The following is a 22,117-nucleotide window of genomic DNA, read 5'->3' on the forward strand; positions in this document are numbered from 1 at the left end:
GGAGGGGGTGGCAGAGGGTTTCGGTTGACCATTTGCTTGACTAGGGGGTCCATGAGGGAGACTGAGAGCTGGTGCCCTGGGACTGTCCATCTGTCCCCAGCTCAGTGGCCGTGAGCTGCTGGGATTTTTTTACCTTGCGGTCTGTCATCCGATCCCTTGTTTTTCTTCCTCGTCTTATCCCAGAGCCTGTGCCCGTTCCCCGTGTTTGACCTCAGTCTCCTCACCCGAAGGTCCCAGGTGCACAGAATGGCCCATGCATGTCGCTGCCCTCCGTGGGAGCCTCCGTGGCAGCTTCGGTCTCTGGTATAGGCCTTCAGACTCACTGGGACCAGCATCTCCGGCTTGGACGAGGCTGAGGATACAGGTGTGAACAAAGTCTCCGTGTGCGTGGAGTGTTCTTGGTGACAGGGTGAACACCACGGTCAAGGTAGCAAGTGTGAGGCCTGGCAGCAGGTCGGGAGTCAAAGCCTTCCTGTGCCGTGGAAGGGCTCTGTGCCCCTCAGAGGGTGGGTCGTCGGCATCTGCTGCACTGCCACGCTTTGTGCAGTGACACCTGAGTTCCTTTGAAAGGCCCTGGAGAGTTAGCAGCAGTTGTGCTGAGCTGACTTCCAGGTTTCCAAGGGGCCCTGGACATGGTGGACTTTCCCCTCCCTCTGATTTTAGAGACAGAGATAGGGTCGCATGAACACCCCAGGAATATCTCAGGCCTCCTTTTGGCCATGGGTTTGAAGACCCAATCAGTGGTTCGGGGGTTCTTATCGGGGTCCATAGATGAATTTCAGGAAGCCACTTAAATCCGGTTTGTCATTCTGGGTGTGCATTTTTCTGGCGAGAGTGTCTAAAGCTTTCATTAAATCCACCGGGAAGAGCTCTGAAAGGTTTATTTTTATGAAAGTGGATGAAAAGATAGAATTGGGCCGTTGAGGGCTTCTCCTTATTGCCGTCTGTCCCCCTTTTAGAGGAACTAATGAGATGTGATTTGCCTAAAGCGGGGAGGCAGACACAGGCTGAGAGCCTCAGCACAGTTATCTGGGACTTGACATTGCTATGTCTTATGGTGGGAACACATTCAGTTATTCCTCTGGGAAAAAAGAAGCACAAGATGAAGCTAGCATGGTGGAAGACCAGCCAACTCACTGGGAGAGGAGGAGGGGAGGCATGTGTGATGCTGCAATGTGCTTTTGTCCTCCATGGAGCAGGAGAAGGCTGAGCCTCGGGAGGAGAGCAGACCACTTGAGCAGATACTGCTTCTCAGAATTCTGGGTCTGATGGGTACACAGGTCTAGAGAGGACAGTGTAGGACTTTGGCTGTTGATGTCAAAGTCTCCTGTCTTAGGAGACTCCTCTGCTTGAGACTTCCACAGTAGTTTACCCAAATAATAGAGTTCATGACAGTTGGTGCTCAAGATGAGGGTAACTTTAAGAGGAAAGGCATTAATACTGTTATTTGATTCAGCAATTCTACTCTAGGGGTTTATTTTAAGCAATAATTAAGACCATTATTTATCACAGAGATGTTTGTCATAGTGAAAAGTTGAAAAGCTAGTATACAACAGTTTGGGGTTGGTTAAGCAAATGACACATATCCAAATAATGGAATACTGGGCAACCGTTAAAAAGAAGATTACCAGAGGAATATTTGTAGAAAGTTTTCCAAAACACATTGTTATGTATAAAGAGTTCTATACAGCATTCGTGAGAAATACACTCTTCAGAAAACACTGGTTGGGAGCCTCCTATGCACCAGGAGCCCTGCCGGGTGCTGGTGACACAGGGATAAACTAGGCAGATATGGTTCCTGCTCTTTGACTAGCGTACAGTATCCTAGCAAAATAGTCAAGCCATATCGACTCTCTCATTAAGTTTTATAAATGCTCGTAAGAGGACTATAAAAACAGTGACTCCTTAACAGACACGATCAACCACCTGTGAAGTCAGATTTTGTCTGTTATACCCGTTACTGGCTACATCCTTGACCTGAAATCACTGATTTTCTGGCGAGCTTGAGGTCAGTCACTGAGATATGTTACTGATAACGCCTTCATGTTAAACCATCTTCCCTTCGCCACTGCAGTGTGAGGCTCTGCGGGTGAGAGGGTGGTGAAGCCACCGTCATACGGGGAATGGGGTACATTCCTGCTCTCCCTTCTGGCTTCTGTTCTCAGGGCTCGAGTTGTCACAAGCCCAGTCAGCAGTCACCTGGAATCGCCTCTTGTTCACTGTCTCCTCTTGTGGGCCCCACCTCATTCTGACTTGGGCCCCTGACTTGCTGTCATCTGCGGTGTTTTTGCCACTACGTGGAGGAGTGCTTCATTCTTAGAAATCAAATAATTTCAATCCCTTCTTGGAGCCTGGCGAAGCCTGGACTGGAATCCGTGCTTCCTGACGCCCAGATGGGCATCTTTTCGACGAGGCAGCAGTGTGGCTGCTCCCAGTCACCCAGGGACAGCTCTTCCAAGCAGGTCTGTGCCCAACACCAGCCTGCATTTCAAATTGGTGGCCCCACAAAGCTTCAAGAAAGCTAGATTCCTTCAAAGACAAACGGGCAGCAGATTTCTTGAGGAAGAGGAATTGAATCACTGAATCTGATAGTGTGGCTGCCTGTCCCAGTATTGAGACCCAGTCAGACTGTCATTTGGTGAGCATGTGAAAGGGCTGCATTCTTGGCCAAACCCTGGGAGCTTCTACCGTGTGCGAGCAGGCCAGCTCCTGGGATCCACACAGGAAGGTATGTGGGTCTCTGCTGTCAGGGGTCCCTCTCCAGACAGAGCAGTCGAGATGGGCCTGACGACCACGCACGTGAGTGGATAAGATGCCCAGCAGGGAGTCAGGACGCATAGGTTCCAGTCCAGGCTTCGCCAGGCTCCAGGAAGGGATTGAAACTAGATGATTTCTAAGAATGAAGCGTTCCTCCACATGGTGGCAAACACCATAGACGACAGCAAGCCAGGGCCTGAGTCAGAGTGAGGTGGGGCCCGTGTGACGAAAATGCAGTCACAGGGACTCTTAACAGTTTGGGCTAAAATGTTCAGGAAGGCAATCCCTGGGAAGGGTGGCTTTGAGGGCAGGATCCCTGCTGCTGCTGCTGCTGCTGCTAAGTCGCTTCACTCGTGTCCAACTCTGTGCGACCCCATAGACGGCAGCCCATCAGGCTTCCTGTCCCTGGGATTCTCCAGGCAAGAACGCTGGGGTGGGTTGCCATTTCCTTCTCCAATGCATGGAAGTGAAAGCGAAAGTGAAGTTGCTCAGTCCTGTCCGACTCTTAGTGACCCCGTGGACTGCAGCCCACCAGGCTCCTCCGTCCATGGGATTTTCCAGGCAAGAGTACTAGGGTCACAGCTACTGTCAGAGTCCATGTGAAGGTAACTGCTGGAGGCAGGGGGCAGCCTGTGCTGGCTGTTCAAGGCTGCTCAGCACTTATTTGCCTTTTAACCTAAGTTTGGCTTCTCTTTTTAGAAAAACTTTTTCACCTTCTCCTCCTCCTCCTCCTCTCCCCATCTTAGCCTGTTCCTTCCCTTTCTCTCTGACTCCTTTTGCTCCTCTTTCATTTAGAAAATATATAAGCAGAAAGAATATCCTTCATAATCCCACTACCCAGAGATAACTATTAATACTGTTGTTTGGATTTGTTTCCCTTCCATTTTTTCTGTAAATACTAGATGTGACATTGAATAAACATTTTCACCAAATGCCCAAGGATGGAAATGTTAAAATCTAAATATCACTGTTTCTAAAATTGACTTCTGAGATATGGAATATAAATCTGAAATTTTATAAATGTTATTAACAATGCTAATATGAAAAATTATAACAGAGTTTGACATTATGCCACAAGAACTTCATTTTTCAGCATGTATGATCAGTGTTGTGAACATTTTTGAACCTGGGTAGGTGTTGACTTTCAGCTGAGGTGGAGGAGGTAGGAGCAAGGCTTTTATTCATTTATTTTATTTATTTGGTTTGGTTTTTGAATTGTTTTTTATTATTTTGGCTAGCTGTCCATCTAAGATGCTGTAAGGGGTAGTTTGTATCCAGCTTACTGAACTTTTGAGCAATGACTGGCATTTCCTCTTTAACTCCTGGACATAAAGATTTCCTTGGTGATATTACAGTTTCCTTTGAAGTTATCCCTCACCCTGGCTTAGTGTGGTATGCAGAGGAGAATATGTCTAGATGATCTCAGAAGCAGAAATAAAATCTTATACACATTTTCCTTTGATATTTTGGCCTGTGATTGCCACTTCCCACAGCCAGCTGAGAGAATAGCGCATCCCTAAGCCTGGGCTCTGGAAGTGTGGCAGTGGGGCAGTGTAATTGGCTTTTAAGATAACAAAGCTGTTTTCCAGATCTCCATCTGCATCTCAGCTTTCACTACCTGCACACCAATTTCAGCATCTCCCCTGGGGAAGAATGACAAAAGAATCTTTACAGAGGTAATATATGAGAAATGTTTTCTCCTTCAAGGCAGCTCAGTTCCCAACAATCGACTACTTTGCCTACAAGCAACCCTGGGTTGACAGCAAGCGGGCTTTTTGATATTGTTAGTAAGTGTCCTGTGTCAATGCTGTTATCTGCAAAGTGCAGTGTTAGAATTTCCTTTTATGCAAACAGCCTTTTCAAATATGTAATAACCAGCCTTCCCATCCCGTCTTTGAACATCTTGTGTAAGTACATGACAGAATCCCTTGGGCGTCACATGGTTTGCCATTGGGTGGAGGAGTGTTTTCTTCTGAGGTATGCTTCTGGAATGCTCCCCAGCATTTGGAAATGAGTCTTTGGATGTTAACAGGAACTGTCTGAAGGCTGTGCCTTGTTCATGTTGCTGATGCTGCCATGCTGATGTGTAACCTGAGTGGTGAAGCAGTCACTGATCACATGCCTGCTCACGAATGCTAGGAATGACGTTTGAAGAAAGCCTTCTGCTCTTTGGCCTTCTATGTTAAAATCAAAGATGGGACTTCAGCCAAGAATGGTTACTGAAGACAATTGCATTGGATCCTCAAACAGAAATATATGTATATATATTGTATTTGTATAGGTCTAAAATATATTTCTAAGATGTGACTAAGCAAATCTATAGTTTGCTTTTAGAAAGTACAAACATCTTTTATTTATTATTCTAATTATGGTAAAATATACATAACTTAAAATTTACCATTTTAACCATTTTTGAGTGTACAATTCAGTGGCATTAAGGACATTCACACTTACATACAACCAATACTACCATCTGTCTTCAGAATGTTTCCATCATCCCAAGCTGAAACTTTGTGCCCATTAAATAATAACGTTCCATTCCCTCCCCCCTCTATCCTCTGGCTATTCTACTTGCTCTATGAATTTGACTATTCTAGGTACCTCATATAAATGAAATAATACAGTATTTGTCCTTATATATGGCTTATTTCATGTAGCATGTTTTCAGGATTCACCCATACTATAGCATATATGAGAATTTACTTTCTTTTTAAGGCTTAATAATATTCTATTGTATGTAGACACCGTACTTTTCTGTTTGTCTGTTGGTGGACGCTGGGATTGCTTCTGGGACGTTGCTTCTACCTTTTAGTGTGAATAATGCTGCTGCTGTGAATTTCTTGGAGTGAATCATCTTTAAATAGACTTTAAAAAAAGAAAAATCTGTGCCATTTTGTGATCAGTTTTATTAGAGGGCTACCACGTCCAAGTTTGGTCCAGGAAATGCCTACCTCACAGACATGAAAAACACCCAAGTACTTTCAACAGCGTTCAGCTGAAAGCTTTAGTGTTTGCTTGAGGTCAAGAGAGCAGTTTCATGGGAGTTGTGAGCGGTCTCGTCAGCGGACTTGGCAGCAGCCTTGAGTGAGGCCTGTCAGGGTTCTTGGAAAACAGCCTGATGTTTTCATACCTTTTGCCTTGCTAGCTTTGCCTGTCAGTACCTCAAGAAGGAAAAATCTGGCAGTAGCCCTGCTTCCTCAGCTCAGTCTTAGCTGCTGAAAGTCTCATTTGAACCCTTTCTGGATATATAGATAGGGTTTATGTAAGGGGTTTGCTCTTCAGTGAGCCTGTCTCTCTGTCTGGAGGGGAGCTCAGGGTCTGGGCTGCAGGCTCTGTGTATCCCACAAGCCCTCTAAATTTAAACTTACATGTTTTTCAAATCAGTGTGGTAGGGGAGGTCTGCTGGAGAATATAGGGCAGCAGACTCTCCCCTGACTCCATTCAGTGGGCCCCTGGCTTAGTGGTGTTTGGTCATCCTTCAATGACATCTGCGATAATTTCTGGAGAAGTGGGAAATTGAGGTTCGTTTCCTGTTTTGTGGAAAAAGAAGTGAAATGTTTTGTACTTTGCAGGGTAGATAACAGTTAACTGTAATTAACCACAGTTTAAATGAGGCCAGTCAAGTCTGTTTGCTTAAGCTGCTCATATTTTCTCAAGACAAAGGATGTATCTGAACCCTGTCCATGAGTTTACTGGTAGCATTGTGGATTAAAAATATATATTTATTTTGTTTTATTTCTTTGGCTGTACTGGGCCTTACTTGTGGCACTCAAGATTTTTTTTTTTTTTTTTCAGTCGTGACATGGGAACTCTTACCTGTGCCTCGTGGGATCTAGTTCCCTGACCAGCGATCAAACCCAGGTCGCCTGCATTGGGAGTATAGAGTCTTAGCCACTGGGCCACCGGCGAAGTCCTAGCATTGTGAATTATAGTTTTATACTAAAGGTCTATTTCCTTACTGCATGCTCTTTCTTTTTGTTCAATTAATTGTTGTCATTTCTCCTGGTCTTTTTAGTGACACATATGTGTATAGGTTTGTAGAGTTGTGGAATAGATTTTAAAAGGTCCTCGATTTTAATAGGTGATCTCTGGAACAAAATAACATACATGTTTAATCCTCAGTCGTATAATTTTTATATGCAAAAGAGACTGATGGTCTCTTTTGACCATCAGTCAAATATTCTACTTCAAAGAATAATTGTAATACTGTCTGAATCAATTTTTTGATTCAAAATACAAGATATAATTAGGGATGTGTCTTTAGGAAAAAAAGATAATTGGGGTCTTTTTGTATCATTAACATTTTGAGTGTGGCTCACTTACCTGGCAGTGTGTCGGGTATCTAGGCAAAAGCTTCTTTATCTTCCTTCTTGACTGTCAGGGAGCTCCTTTCTCTCGTTTCCTTTTCCTTCTTTGGTTCTTGGGGACTCCGTGTATTCCTGTTCTCTGATCTTCCCAATTGTTCCTTCTCTGATCTTCCCAATTGTTCCTTCTCTGACTCCTTCCCTATTTCCTCTACCTGATCTGTATGTACGTGTGCATGTTTCCTGAGGTACGACCCTCAAGTCTCCTTGCTCAGCAGCTTGGCCTATGCAGATTCCTGCAAGGGGCCACTTCCCTTTCTCAGAGGTGGGATGGAGGAGGTTGGGGTCCACCTGGTAGAAGGAGCTCTCATTCCTTATAGTTTGGGACATGTGGTCAGAGTAGTTTAGGTCCTGATACCCAGACTGTGTGGGAAGAAGTGGCGGAGAAAATGCAGACCTGTTTGTACCTAGGTCTCTATTTTAGGAGTAAATTTATTGATATATAGATTAAATTTGATCGTTCCATTTTCTAATTTGTATTTCATTTCCAGACTTGTTAATGCTACTACTACTGGAATAAGCAGCGGTCTGTATTTCAAATTTAATGCTCTTCCTAATTTTTGAGAATTCAGTAAATAATAAAATCTCAGCCTGCTCACAAAGGCTCTGGTTTGTCTTATTCCTCTGTTGACATGTAGAGGGTGAGTTTTGTACACTGTCCACAGTAAGAAATGTTTAAAGATAGATAGTATTAGAAAGTGACTTTAAGAATTCATTTTTTTCCTCTCATCGATTTGTTGCCAGTTGCATCTTTAAGATCCCTTCAGATGTTATGGCTGTTTAAAATAGTTACACGGTATTTCTTTTATGACTGTAGAGGATTGTACAGTTGAGTTCTTTACCACTCAATTTTGCTTATTACTTTGAGTTAACATTTAGAGGTACTATTTCTGACACTGTATACTTCAAGACTATAGTTTCTTGGATTTTTTTTTTTTTTAATTTACTAAACTGCCTGGTGGAGATTTTTTTTATCAGATTCACTCATTTGTGGAGCCCAGATGTTTATGAAAAATGAAAGGGAATATCGACTATTGGAAGGCACACAGCATGGTGTAATGAAAGTAAAATCAGGGCTTTTGAGTCTTGGCAGAGATGGGTTTGGGTGCCTGCTCTGCCATCCCTGACAGCAGGATGTTGATCTAATGGCTTGAATTATTTGAATCTTAATTGTCACATCTGTAAAATGGGGGCAATAAGGCTCATCTCACAGAGTCACGATGGGGTCGTGTCTGTAAACGCCCAGCACATCGAGGATGTAGAGTAAATGGTAGTGATTGATAATAGCACTTCCTCTCCTGAGGCCAAAATGTACTAGAAAGTGATTATAGTTTTCTGTTATTTTCTTTTATCATTTACCATTTTTGAGGGTATGGAGGTAGAAATGAGGAAAGTCTAGAGTGACTTGAGAACCTCATTTTATTGTTGGATTAAATTTATATCATCTATGTGTGTGCATTTCTTTCTTTCCCCTGATTGCTTCTTTCCCCCGCCTGTGAAATATGGTGTTAAAAACAAGTTACAGTAAGATTTTCTCTGTATAGAACCTTTGTAAATGAATCAGTCTGACTAGCTAGTTCCTTCCCCAGGGAGTAGAGGCTTTTCACTTATTTTTTCCTCATTTTAAATATTTTTATTATGAAAATATTTTGAACAACTAGAAAACAGAATAATATAATGAACCCTCAATTTTGTTGGGTGTTTGTTTGATGTGTTTTGGTGTACATATGTTATTATTATTATTAGTTTAAATATCCTATCTCCACTGGACTATAAGTTCAGAGACCTTGCTGTCTGGTGCCTAAGACAGTGCTGGGTGAGCGACAGGCTCCAGATAAGCTCTGTGCATCCTTCTCCAGGGCCTGGCCCTCTCTTCTTCCCAGAGGTAACACTGGTAGGAGAGCAAGGAGGAGGAGAAATATCATGCTGGGTTTAGCCAGTGATACAAATATGTGTAAAATCAGGACCACCCTTGAGGATTTCAGTGCCATGATGTAAGATAGGACAGATGAATTCAGAAATAGCTCCTATAGAAATCAGAACATTCTCCCTGCGTTTGCAGAGCCACAGAGTAGCTGGTTATTGGAAGTAACTGTTGGAATGAACTTTAATGAGCATGGATGGGCCTGGACTCTGTTGGCTGACAGGACAGTTGAGCCTGAGCTCAGCAGTGGGAACAGTGTTTCCAGGGACTGGAAGGAGGTAGTTCAGGCCTGGACTCTGTTATTGGAAGGCAGTGGCAAAGAAGAGTAATGTGGCCACGGAACAAGACTCCTGGGCTCTTACTACATGTGAGTCATATGACTAGGCCCTTAATGAGGCAGTGTAGTATTCTAGGTGAAAAACTGACTTTCTGGAAGCATACGATCCAGGATTAAAGTGAAGTTCCCTCTTTTGCTAACTGTGTGGCCTGAGGTAAGCCACGTAACCTCTCTGAGCGTCAAGTCTGATGTGAGGGCCGTTCCTATTTTGGCTAGTGAAGGTAAGAGCACTGAACTGAGTTCTTGCCCAGACCTTCCATCTTGCCTAGACACTCCATCTTACCTGTGGGAATTCACAGTAGGCAGGTAAATGTTGAAGAGTGTGACTTTTCGGTTGGTCACAAATGTACAGGATGACCTCAGACACCTGAAGGCGTGTATAATGACACAGCACAAGTGAACTCGCTGTGCCCACCATGGCTGTACTTCTCGAGGGTCTTGTGAGAAGACCATCCTCTTCCAAGTCGTTAAGACAGAACCAGGGAGGCATCAAGAATTCCTGCCCTGTTACCCCCGTCTCTCCAGCCCCAGAGCAAGGTCCCTCCACCTCCTTACCATCTCTTGTGTTCATCTGTATTCCCAAGGCCTCATTGCTGCTTGCCTGGATTTCTGTACGTACAGCGCTCCATCTCCTGCCCTGCCTTCGTTCCATTCTCCCAAATGTTGTCACAGTCCTTTTCCTCAGCTGCAAGGGTCACCATGTGAGTCCTGCTTAAATATGTCCATGCTTCCCAGTGCCCTCAGGAGAAAGCCTGAGCGTGAGTCTCCGCTGATGGCCCCTTGTCATCCTCTCAGATACTCTTTCCCTTCCTGCGTGGGTCCTGCTTCCACACCTTCTGCCCACTTAGAATGCCTTTCCCCTGCTTGACTCATCTCATTTGTTCTCATGTTTCAAGACTTGACTCACCACCCTCCTAACCCACTCTGTGGTCCGGGCTGGGGTTTCCCCTACGCCTGCCTCCATTATGCCACCAAGCACACTGGGTTGTGATGGGCTACTTAGCTGTTTCCAGAGTGAACATGCTTGAGAGCACAGCCTGTTTTGTTAAAAAACAAAAAACAAAAAAAACTCATGCTTCTTTGTACCTAGCCTGGTGTCTGACACATTGACGGTTCTCAAAAAAGATTAGTGAAATATACATGGATAAGAAATTACTTTTTTATCTTCCTCAAACCAGGAGGACTGAAGCTGGGTAACCGAAACATTCTTCCTCCCCACCTTTCTGCCTGTATCCATTCCAGCATCTGCTCAACAGCCAGCTGTGACGGGGGAGAAGCATATGGTTGACTTGAAAGAGGCAGTTGGGATGTGACTGTGTGTGAAATACACTCACCTGCCCTCCCACCCCACCCCGTACAGGATGACAGTAATGACACCTCATGCTTGTTTTTTTATTTGTGTTCTCCTTAAGTGCCTCTGCAGACATGATCTCATCCGGTGCGAGGGGCTGTAGCCTGATTACTGTATGGGAGCACGCAATGATGACGACCCCTTCTTTGTAGATGCAGAGAGGGAGATAAGGAGTGAAGAATGTGCCCAAAGTTAGTGAGTCGTTAGTGGTGGAAGGGCTTCCCCAGTGGTCAAATGGTAAAGAATCCGCCTGCAGTGTGGGAGACCCAGGTTTGATCGCTGGGTCAGGAAGGTGCCCTGGAGAAGGGAACGGCTACCCATTCCACTATTCTTGCCTGGAGCATTCCACGGGCAGAGAAGCCTGGTGGGCCTCATGAGATCTCAGAGTCGGACACGATTGAGCGAACTTCAGTCTAGTGGTGGAAGAGACCAGATTTTGAGCTGAAGTCGTTTGCTCTTTCTCCTTTTTTATAACTGGTAGAACTGGGTTGTATCAGATTGATGTTTTCACCTGCTGCTGCTGAGTCGCTTCAGTCGTGTCCGACTCTGTGCGACCCCATAGACGGCAGCCCACCAGGCTCCCCTGTTCCTGGGATTCTCCAGGCAAGAACACTGGAGTGGGTTGCCATTTCCTTCTCCAATGCATGAAAGTGAAAAGTCAAAGTGAAGTCACTTAGTCGTGTCCAACTCTTCGCGATCCCATGGACTGCAGCCCACCAGGCTCCTCCGTCCATGGGATTTTCCAGGCAAGAGTACTGGAGTGGGGTGCCATCGCCTTCTCTTTTCACCTACAATCATTAAAAAGGAAGATTGGCTGAAGAGGTGGGGTTCTGAGGCCTGTTCTGGGCAGAAATGAAGAAGTTGCCTCGTTTCAGTTGGTCAGTTTGGGAATATGATTGAATTCAAACAATTTTCCTGCTTTTACAAGCCAATAAAGTGACAACAATAAAATCTTAGTCGTTTTTAAGGTGTACTCTTGACATTCTACTAAATCCTTTCAAAATGATTTTTTCATTTTCCTGTTTTGAAATTCTGGAGTCGTTGCATAAACTTATGCAGCACAAGAAAATGGCTTGCTAGCATTCAACAGTCACATTGTCGATTTCCAGGAATATCTAAATTTTGAAAATTGCAGCCTCTGAAGTGGGCTATTGCAGAGGAACCACACCTACATGTTTAAATTAAACTTTGGGCTTCTGACAGCAAAGATGAAGGTAGAATGAGATTGAAAATGCAAGGGTAGAACAGTTAGGACACAAGATAAATTCAGACAAGCAGCGAGCCTTGTGTGGGGGTCTTTTACTTTGTTGGGGGACAGGGGGTTGAACACTCAGTCTGTTGATCTCTGACAAATCTGTCTAGTTTGGTTGTCTTGTCATTCCTCATCCTCCTCAACTCTTTCAGCATTTGGTCACTGAGTTGTTCCAGCTCCCCCTACATTCCACCCGCATGCAACCTCTCTTCTCCTTCTTCTGCTATACAAAAAATGGTATTCTCGGTCTTCTCCGGTCTCTCGCCTGCTATTGGTTGCTTCTACCACCATCACTCCGCCGTCCACACTCATCTGTGATTTTCTCATTGTTTTGGTCCCTGATGGTGTCTGTGTGGGTGCATAGCCATTTTTCTGTATCTGGATATTTTTACTTATTTTTCCTGCTGTCTTCCCAGACTCGGTAGCTTAAAAACAAACTGACTTTGCAGTGTTTGTGGTGGAATGAACCTTTAAAATCATTTGCCTTGTTGTCTCATGCTAGAATTAAAAGGCTCAGGGAGGAGATGTGGCTTGTGTAATTTCACAGTCATCAGTTAGTGAAATCAGGCTAGAACCAAGGTGAGAGCAAGGCTAGAAGCCCTCAGAGCTTCTGTGTTGATCCCTCCTCACACGTTGACTCTTCATGGTCTCCTGAACCATCACTGTTCCCTCTGCAAGGAACTCCAGAGCTACTTGGCTTTCATGTGTCCCCTCCATCACCACAAACCAAATGTCAAGTATCCATTCACCAGGACTTACCAATTCTTTCTTATTGGTAAGAATTTCTATTGTAACAATTTCATTCTTTAATAATGAAAAAAAGTTTACCAATAGTGAAATTCTGTTTTTTGGAGCATGTAGTTCTGTGAGTTTTAACACATGCATATAAACGGAGTAGAGAATAACCCAGCACCTCTCACACCCCCTGGTGCTGCTCGCCTCCTTGTAGTTAGACCTTCCTCCTCCCCCTGGCAACACTGATCTGTTCTCTGCCACCCTAGTTTGGCCTTTTCCAGAAAGTCATGTAAGTGGGACTGTGTAGTCTATCCCTTTGAGATTCGCTCCTTTCACTTAGCATAATGCCTTTGGGATTTATGCATGTTGCTGTGTGTATCAATAATCTGCCCCTTTTTATTGTTAAGTGGAATTCCACAATATGGATATACCACAGTTCGGTGTTCACTCATCATACCAGCAATGTGTGAGAATCCTAGTTGCTCTGAGTTTTTGTCAGCATTTTATATTGCCAGATTTTAAAATTTAGCTATTTTGATAGATGTGTAATGATATTGTGATTTTAATTTGCATTTCTTTCGTGATGAATTATGTTGAGCATCTTTTCATGCGTGCATTTGCTGTGCAGATTTGCCTGTTAGGTATATCTGTGCATCTTTCGTCCTTTATGATGTCTGTTTGACCCACATCGTATCATATCCCTATTCCATCAGTTATCGTGCCTGACTTTCTATGTCAGCATTGTTGCCCAGGAGCACAGTACACTCCAAGGTCAAGGCCTGAGCTGGGAACTTTGTATACGTAATCTCATTTTACGCTTATAAAACCCTTGTGAGGTGAGTGGTTGTCTTCTGTTTTTATGTTGAAGAGCCCATGTTCAACAGATATTTATTGAATGCCTACTGTATGTATGCTATGAGCCATTATTATACTCACTGACAAGTTCAGTGACTTTGGGCAAGTCATTTCACCTCTGAGTCACTTTTCTTATCTGTTTAATAGGGATCTATATCACAGTATTTTCTCTCAGGGATATTGAGCAAAGGTTTTCTTTCTTTCTTTTTTTTTTTTTTTAGTTTTTTTTTTTGGGTTGCCCTGGAGCTCAAGTGGTCAAGAATCTGCCTTGCAGTGAAGGAGACACTGGTTTGATCCCTGGTCTGGGAAGATCCCACATGCCACGGGGCAGCTAAGCCCTCGCGCCACAGCTACTGAGCTGGCGCTCTAGAGCCCCTGCTTCACAACAAGACAAGCGGCTGCAACGAGAAGCCTGTGCGCTGCAACCGGAGAGCAGCCCCCGCCTGGCACAGCTAGGGAAAGCCTGCACAGTGAAGACCCAGGGCAGCCTAAAGAAACGAGTAAACATTTAAAAAGGAAAAAGAAAAAACCACTTTATAAAAAAAAATTATGTCAAAAAAATTTCTTTCTTTCTTTCTTTCTTTGGCTGCTCCGGGTCTTAGCTGCAGCGTGTGGGATCCTCGATCTTCACTGTGGTGGGTGGGATCTCTAGCTGTGGTATGGGAGATCTGTTATAGTTTCCTGACCAGGGATTGAACGCAGGCCCCCCTGCATCGGGAGTTTTAGCCACAGACCACTAGGGAAGTCCCCACGAGCAAAGGTTTTAAAGAAGAACGTAGAAGGTCGTCCATGGTATATATTGAGAAAACATTGGCAGTGGCTGCTTCTATTATTCTCTTCAAACACTTCATACTGTACTGAGGCTGTTTCTGCCCTTTGCTGGCTACCTTCCTTTGGAAAATTGCCCCTTAGCAGGTCTCCTCCTCCACTCTGGATCAAATATTAGAACCAACACAAGAATGAGCCTTTTGATTTTAAGAAATATGCTCTGTGTAGTGACTCACTACAAAGTGGCCAAAGTACTGCAGTTTCAGCTTCAACATCAGTCCTTCCAATGAATATTCAGGACTGATTTCCTTGACTAGCCTTGACTAGACAGACCTTTGTTGGCAAAGTAATGTCTCTGCTTTTTAATATGCTGTCTATGTTGGTCATAACCTTTCTTCCAAGGAGCAAGAGTCTTTTAATTTCCTGGCTGCAGTCACCATCTGCAGTGATTTTTGGAGCCCCCAAATCTTCACAGTAACCCTTTGAAATAAAAGTTAGCCCCATTTTACAGATGGAAACGTTATATGCAGTGGCCATTTGACTTGCACCCTGTGACCGCTGGATCTTTGACCATGCTCACTGCTCCTGCTGGAGACCACTCTGCCTCAGTGCCTGTCGTGGAGCCATGACAGCTGCTGCCTGCCGAGTGCCAAGAACACTGGCACATCTTCTCCCTCTGTGGCATCTGTTTCCTTCATGGGAGCTGTTCCCAAGACCCGTGGTCAACAATTGTCTCCCCCAAGCCCTGGGGTCAGGTGCTTTTATTTTGTCCAGAAAGTCCACGGTAGAAAGAATATGAACTTTAAGTCAGAGACAAGGATCAAGTGGTGTCTCAACCACGGTCTTTGTTGCCTGTGTGTCTTTGGCCAGGTTATGTAAACTCCTAGAGCATCGATTTCTTCAGCTGTAAAATAGGAGTAATACGGGCCGGTGGAGATGTGGGGATAGAAATAACACAACAGAGCACTTAGCAAGTGCTTGGCACGTTGCTGATGCTTTGTAACTGGTAGCTATTGTCACCATGGCAGGCAGGGCCTTCTAGCTAGTCTTAGGAGGCTGAAAAAGCTGCTGAGAGTAGTGGTTAGAACGTGGATTCTGGGGTAAACCAGGTTCAAATCCTTGTTCTACCACTTATCAGCGGTGTGCTGTGCACAGCCTAATTGCTGTCTATGCCTCGGTTTCTGCCGTCTGTGAGACGGGTGTAGCGGTAGTTGCTACCTCACAGGGAGAAGTGATTGTAAAGAGACAACAACTGCCAAGAGGTTGAGTTGAAACAACCCCATTTTGGTCACTAACACCATTGTTTCTTTCAGTGACATGATAAGAGCCTCCTTGAAATTTATAGTAACCTTTCTTCTGTCCTGGCAACCCACTCCAGTATTCATGTCTGGAAAATCCCATGGACCGAGGAGCCTGGTGGGCTACAGTCCATGGGGTCGCAGAGTCGGACACGACTGAGTAACTTCACTTTCTTCTCTCCTTCCTGCCCAGATTGAAAGAATTTCTCATTTTTTCTATTTAATGGCAACAGAAATGTTTGATACTATGATTTTACTGGAAATACAGATTAAATTGTCACAAAATTACTATCTCCACCTAAGACATTGAAATAACTAAACCTAAATAGAATGTCTTTTTGTCTAGAGAATACCTAAGAGTTTTTAGGTGACTATATAAAAACACAGGCAACTCTGTATTAAAAAACAACAACAGCAACACACTGTTTCTTTGAAATGATTTGACTCCCCAGATTCAAACTTGAATTTGGCTGGATTACATGCGAGTTCATTTTTTTTCCCCTTCAAGTTGGCAGTAGTAGGCGAGGACCGTAGCTGTGAGTCCACCAGGAAGAAGACAACCTCTGAATTTAACATAGTTCTAGAAATCCTGTTTGACTGATACTCGTGGGCAGTGTGTGGTGCCGGCTGGGTCTGCATCATTATTCCGAAGTCTGTCCTGTGACTAATATGTTCCAGCTGTCTGGGTCACTACTTTGGAGTACTGTTTATTTGTAGCGGCGATGCTGCAAATAGGAAAAGCTTTCCCTTTTGTTGGTTGAAAGCTTTGCTGGTGATTAGCAAAACAAGCAAGCCTCTTATTTGGAGAGAGATGGGAAGGGTGGCTAAATAGTCAATTGTGGCAGCTACTTTGGAAAATGATCTGGCATTTCGGAGAAGCTGAACGTATGTGATCCCAAGCCCTGCTCTCTTCTTCTAGGGATACGCCCTGGAGAAACTCTTGCTGTGTGCACCAGGGGACGAGCACTAGAATCTAAATGGCAGCATTATTCTTAATAGCGAAAACCGAACAATCCCCAGATGATCCTCAGCAGTAGAACAGAGCGGTAAATTGTGGGTAAAGTCACACAGTGAGAACAATATGGTGGTGAAAAATCAGCTACAGTCACATGAGTCAGGAGGGATGAATCTCAAAATCAAAATCTCAAGAGACGAGTCTGAATACAGTCCTGGTTTCCTTTGTATAAACAATTAAAACCAGACAGAACACAACAATATATTGAACATACAGATGTGATAAAACCATAAGAGGAGCAAAGAAGTAAGTCAGAATTCAGGCTAGTGGGTTATCTCTGGTGGGGAGAATGGAGGGTGCAGAGCAGAGCAAAGAGGATCTTTCGTAACATACCAGGATGTGTGGTATAGATGGGATTGTATGTATCTAGACTTCATCCCATTAGAGAAGGAAATGGCAACCCACTCCAGTGTTCTTGCCTGGAGAATCCCAGGGACGGGGGTGCCTGGTGGGCTGCCGTCTCTGCCTGGGTCGCACAGAGTCGGACACGACTGAAGCGACTTAGCAGTAGCAGCAGCAGCAGCAGACTTCATCCCACATGTACCTAGATCTGGCAGAGATCTGGGACTCCTGAGTTTGAAGAGAATACTCTGAAACAGAGACCATTAGGAGTTTTCTGGGTGTACTGTGATATTAAAATGCCCGCCAGCTTGACACTTTCTCCCAAGGCCATCTTTAAGGAAAGAGAGAGATTGCAGCCCTCACTCCCTTCCTCCACATGCCAGGGTGTAACTAGAAATGAACTAGGCAAGTAAGGGTAGGTGTTTTAGCTTAAAAATTTATGCAACGATTGCATTCAACTTCATGATGCGTATGTGTTTCATAATAGTGTTAGTATCACAGATTCATGTGCTTATCGTTCCTTCCCCCAAATCTGTGAGTAAAGTTGTTGCTTCCAAAGGTACATCATGTTTTTTCCCTTGGTTTAGTGTTGCTCTTCTTGGTCAGTATTCCTGGGCTCCAAGTGCTCTTGTCTGTGGGGTGTTAAGTCACATCCTATCTTTTTTGTGAGCCTCAACATCCCTGTGAACAGGTATTCCAACCCACAGGAGAGGTGGCTGCTTGGGGAGGTTCTCTCAGTTTTTAATCAGGCTAGTGAGTGAGGAGGCAGGACTGAAATCCAGGGGAGGGGGTCCTTGACTTTTGTACACCAGCACCGTCACACGGCAGACCTCGTGACCTCTAAACCTTTGTGTATTGCCTCCAGCATTTTGGTGACCAGCAGATGAAGGGCGACTTGAGGCTGTCAGGGAGGGCTACTCCCTTCTCCCCAGCAGTAGTTTTGATACTGCTTCCATCTTTATTGGCAGAACAGTCGGTGTCTGTGCTGTTGTATTTTACTATATTTTGCCTTTTATAAAAAATGAATGGAAAAATCCTCAACAGCGAGTGCTAATTGTCTATTGTTGTGGCAGAGGTGAAAATTACCTGGGGTGCCATGTGAGGCTTGTTTTACTTCCTTTGGCCAATAGTGTGCCGTCTTGAAAAAGAAGGGAGAAAAATGAATTATATATATATATATATATATAAATGTCAAAAATACATGAAAGGTTATTGTGTTTCAAAGGGAAGTATAATTACTGATAGTAATTATAGTAATTGGTAATCATGAGTACAATATTCATGATACTATTAAGAATAATTATTAGTAGATACTCTTAGGGTGTGTGTGCCCTCCATCCATCCCACTCCCTCTTCCCCACCCCCCACCCCCCACAATGACATGTGGCTGTGTTGTTTGGTCATTTGGCACTGAGGTTGGTTTTCAGGGTGCTGCTGTGTTGAGGGGTAGACTGGGGAAGGTGGGGACAGCCTGTATAGTGAGATAAGCCCCGAGCTTGGGGTCAGAAGGTCCAAGTAGCAGTTTCACGTCTGGTGTTTTCTAGTTGAATGCCGTGTACCATCTCCAACACTTATGTGCCTTCTCTGGAAAATGCATTCAGTAAACACCCCTTGCCTCACAGGGCTGTGGCAAGATCAAATGTAACAGATAATGTGAGGCGTGGTGGAGGCATCAGGTCTGTGACCGGCAGGCCCCTGGGTCACTGTGCCCAGGGAGCGCAGTGGTCGAGGGAGCGTGTGTTGTAGCCTGTAGTAATAGACCGGCCCTGGATGCCTTTGCTGGGAGGGGCGTTGCCTGGAGGTGCAGCAGGTCTCGTGTGGTTCTGCGAGGTAAGTAAGTGCCTTCCAAGTGTAGCCTCAGAATACCAAGTCAGAGTCAAGTTCAGGTCCTTAATAAAGCCTCAGTTTTTGTTCCAGTGGAGTTTGGGCTACATCACTGCCCTGAAATTTATGTGAATTAAAAGAAATTTACTGAGGAATTCCTTTGTTCCAGAAGTTCCTTGAGTGGGTGAGGCCAGTGGTTGTTCCCTGCATTCAATATGCGATGGGATCGATTTTTTCTGCTTTCACTTTTCTCCTTGCCTAAAACATAATTACAACAGTATTTTAATCTACAGGCTGGACACAGATTAAGAACATTGTGTCAACCGAAATAGCATTAACTTAATAAGGATCATTGATGGTAACATGCTGTTTTGCTTCTTCTTGCAGGGTGAGGACAGCATGAACATCCCTAAGTGTGCCTCTGGGCATATTCAGCCATTCGCTTTTGATTAGAGGAAAGAAGAGGGCCATCCACTTGAAAGGTGAGTGAGGATTTCCATGTGTCTTTTTATTACAAAAATTTTCAAACTTACTGAAGAGTTAAAGGATGAGCAGCAAGTTTCTGTGTGTCCACTACCTACATTTAACATTTGTTAGCATTTTGCCATATTGTGTGTGTGTTCAGGTTTCCACATTTTCCTGCTGAAACATGTGAAAGTAAGTTTAAGAGATCATGATGTTTTTATCCTCGATTCTTGGGGATACAGTTCCTAAAAATAAGGATATTCTCTCCTGAGAGGCATTTTAGAACATGCATAAACTCTATGGCAGAATCATTTAGTTAAGTATGATTACATTTAGGCAGTGATTTGCTAAATACACAGACCTGTAATATGAATTTGTTTGGTATGAAAAACATCTGAATATGAAGAATTGGAATTTGCACTCTGCATGTGCCCTGTGTAGCAGAGGATTCCTGTGCTTTCTCTGTTCCTGGTAATGTGCCGGTCTGCCCCACTGTGGCTGATGTTTGTTCTTAGGTCAGGTGGTCGGATTACTGCTCTTCCTCCTTCCTAATCAGCCTTCACATGTAGACCAGTCTCTGTGATCTAATGTGATCAAAGGTCTTAACTGATTTTTCTAAACTGAAACTTACAGGAGAATATGAAAAGAACATGAGTAGTGATGTCTAGTTGAGTTTCAGTTCAGTCGCTCAGTTGTCTCCGACTCTTTGCAACCCCATGGACTGCAGCACGCCAGACTTCCCTGTCCATCACCAACTCCCAGAGCCTGCTCAAACTCATGCCCATCGAGTCGGTAATGCCATTGAGGTACTAGTTGAAGTTAGTATAGTAAAATCAACGTTAGAAAGAGTCAGAATGATTCCCAGCCCTGTAATTTGACTACCTGCATTGAAACTTTACATGCATTCTTAGAGATGTGTGTTCTGTTCTGATTACAGTTATATCGAGGCCAGTTACACAACTGTTCATTACAATTCTATGTAATTCTTGCAAGGTGGCTGTTGGCTATTCTACATTCTAATCTCAGTTACGTTTCATTTATGGTATCTTCTTCAAGTAGTCCCTGAGTATTGAAGCATTTCTTCATAGAAGTTTATGAACTGGAGTTAACTATTCAGAGCATTATTTTAAAAGAAGTATATTTAAGTGAGCCACTTAGAGTGGTGGAGTCCTTTTTAATATTCTCACTTCTCATTTAGAACAGAAAGTTAGTGATAGCAGTAAAGTTTCTGAAGGGCACTAACATTTTGAAGGAGCTTAGCCTGGAATTACAGATATCTCAGAATGACCTAGTTGGCTTTCTCACTGTCTGGTTATGCTTTGAGATGATGAAAAGGAAGGTTGGGGCTCCATATGAGGCAAGAGCCTTATGGGGCTCTGTGTGGGGCCTTCATACGGCTCTCTGGACCACTTCCAAGTGGTGGAATGTTTTTATTTTATTTTTTAAACTTTTTATTGAAATAGACCATATATGTAAGAAAATATGCATGATGTAAGTGTATAGTTCAATGCAGCTTCCAAACTAAGCTCAGTTATGTCACCAAGAGGCAGACCAAGAAGCAGCATTTTTACCGCCGCCTCACGCCTCCTCTCAACGCTCGATACTGGACACGACCTACTCGGTGGGGAATTACTCTCTTGACTTCTAAGAGCATAAATTAGTTTTGCTTGTTTTTCTTTGTGTGTTTCTGTGTGTGTGTGTGTGCACACACATGCGAGAGAGAGAGAGAGAGAGAGAAAGAGAGAGATAACATGATTATACAACACAGATTATATTCTTCTGTGTCCAACCTTCTTCAGTCAACAATGCATTACAGAGATGCCTGCGTATTGTTGCATTTAGTTGTAGATGGATCATTTTCATTGCTGGAGAGCGTTCCATTTGTGAATTCAGCAGTTTATTCCTTCAGTTAGTTGCTGGTGATTGGGGGAAGGCACTCTGAAGCTTTAACCAAGGTTTTATCCTCACTGTGGTCATGATTGAGATGTCCTGAGTTGTCCAACCTCTGCCCAGCTTTGCTGTGATGTGAAGGAGAAATCCTGGGAGCAGATACAAGGTTGAGCCTTGTATCTGCTGGAAACAAGCTGGAAAGGATTGGTGTTTCAGTCCTGTGATGAGTCCTGTCATTTTTCCTGTGACTCACCACGTCCCTTTTCTCTTTGGTCTCCATTGGCATGTGTCTTGTCCATTCTTTTGTCAGCGATTAGAACTTTTTCTGCAGCCCCTCCTAGGAGACTATATCAAACTATATCAAACACTATAGTTTGACTATATCAAACACTAGGCAATCAGTCATATTTAAAGTTCATTGGGTGCTGATATTTGGTATTAGATGAAGCGCGAAGAGATGAAAGTCATGGGCTTGCTCTTGAGGAGCCTATCTTGTGGTTATGGATTCACAGTTACGGATATGGGCCACATTCCTGGAAACCAGTTGTGCTATAAAGTTTAGGATGTAAACTCAGAGGCTTGCATGGGACTGGCTTGTAACATGATGGAAATTAGTAGGGAGCAGGGTTGCTCAGGAAGGAGGGATGGAGCTGTGAGGAATGATTATATATGTCCTGCCCAGTTTTTGACCCAACAAAACATGTCTGCTGAATTTAGCAAGTCCACCAATGTCCAGCCTTTAGAATAGAGTGTTCACTATAAGAAAGTGGTTCTCATGCGATCTGAATGATTTTCTAGCCAAATTCTGTTTTTATAGATAAAGTTTTATTTGAACACAGCACAGTCAGGCTCCTTTGTGAATATATCCTCTATGACTGTTTTTGTGTTACAACAGCAGAATTGAATAGTTGTGAGAGAGATTGGAATATCTGCAACAGTG

At 43.9% G+C, this 22,117-nt stretch overlaps 1 protein-coding gene across 13 annotated transcripts in view; it reads left to right on the forward strand.

Annotated features, from left to right (window-relative positions):
* The window catches only part of SGMS1 (sphingomyelin synthase 1), a 330,390-nt gene that overhangs the window by 18,094 nt on the left and 290,179 nt on the right, over window positions 1–22,117 (forward strand). For 8 of the 13 annotated variants that reach the window (XM_010832194.1, XM_010832198.1, XM_010832199.1 and 5 more), the window contains exons 2-4: window positions 231–364; window positions 6,553–6,702; window positions 19,210–19,304. The gene's annotated coding sequence lies outside the window, so the exon portion shown is untranslated. The remainder of the gene's footprint in view (window positions 1–230; window positions 365–6,552; window positions 6,703–19,209; window positions 19,305–22,117) is intronic. The other 5 variants (XM_010832196.1, XM_010832193.1, XM_010832192.1 and 2 more) reach the window with 3 other exon arrangements.

Source organism: Bison bison, unplaced genomic scaffold (genome assembly GCF_000754665.1).
Source record: "Bison bison bison isolate TAMUID 2011002044 unplaced genomic scaffold, Bison_UMD1.0 scf7180017860456, whole genome shotgun sequence".
Taxonomy (NCBI): Eukaryota; Metazoa; Chordata; class Mammalia; order Artiodactyla; family Bovidae; genus Bison; species Bison bison.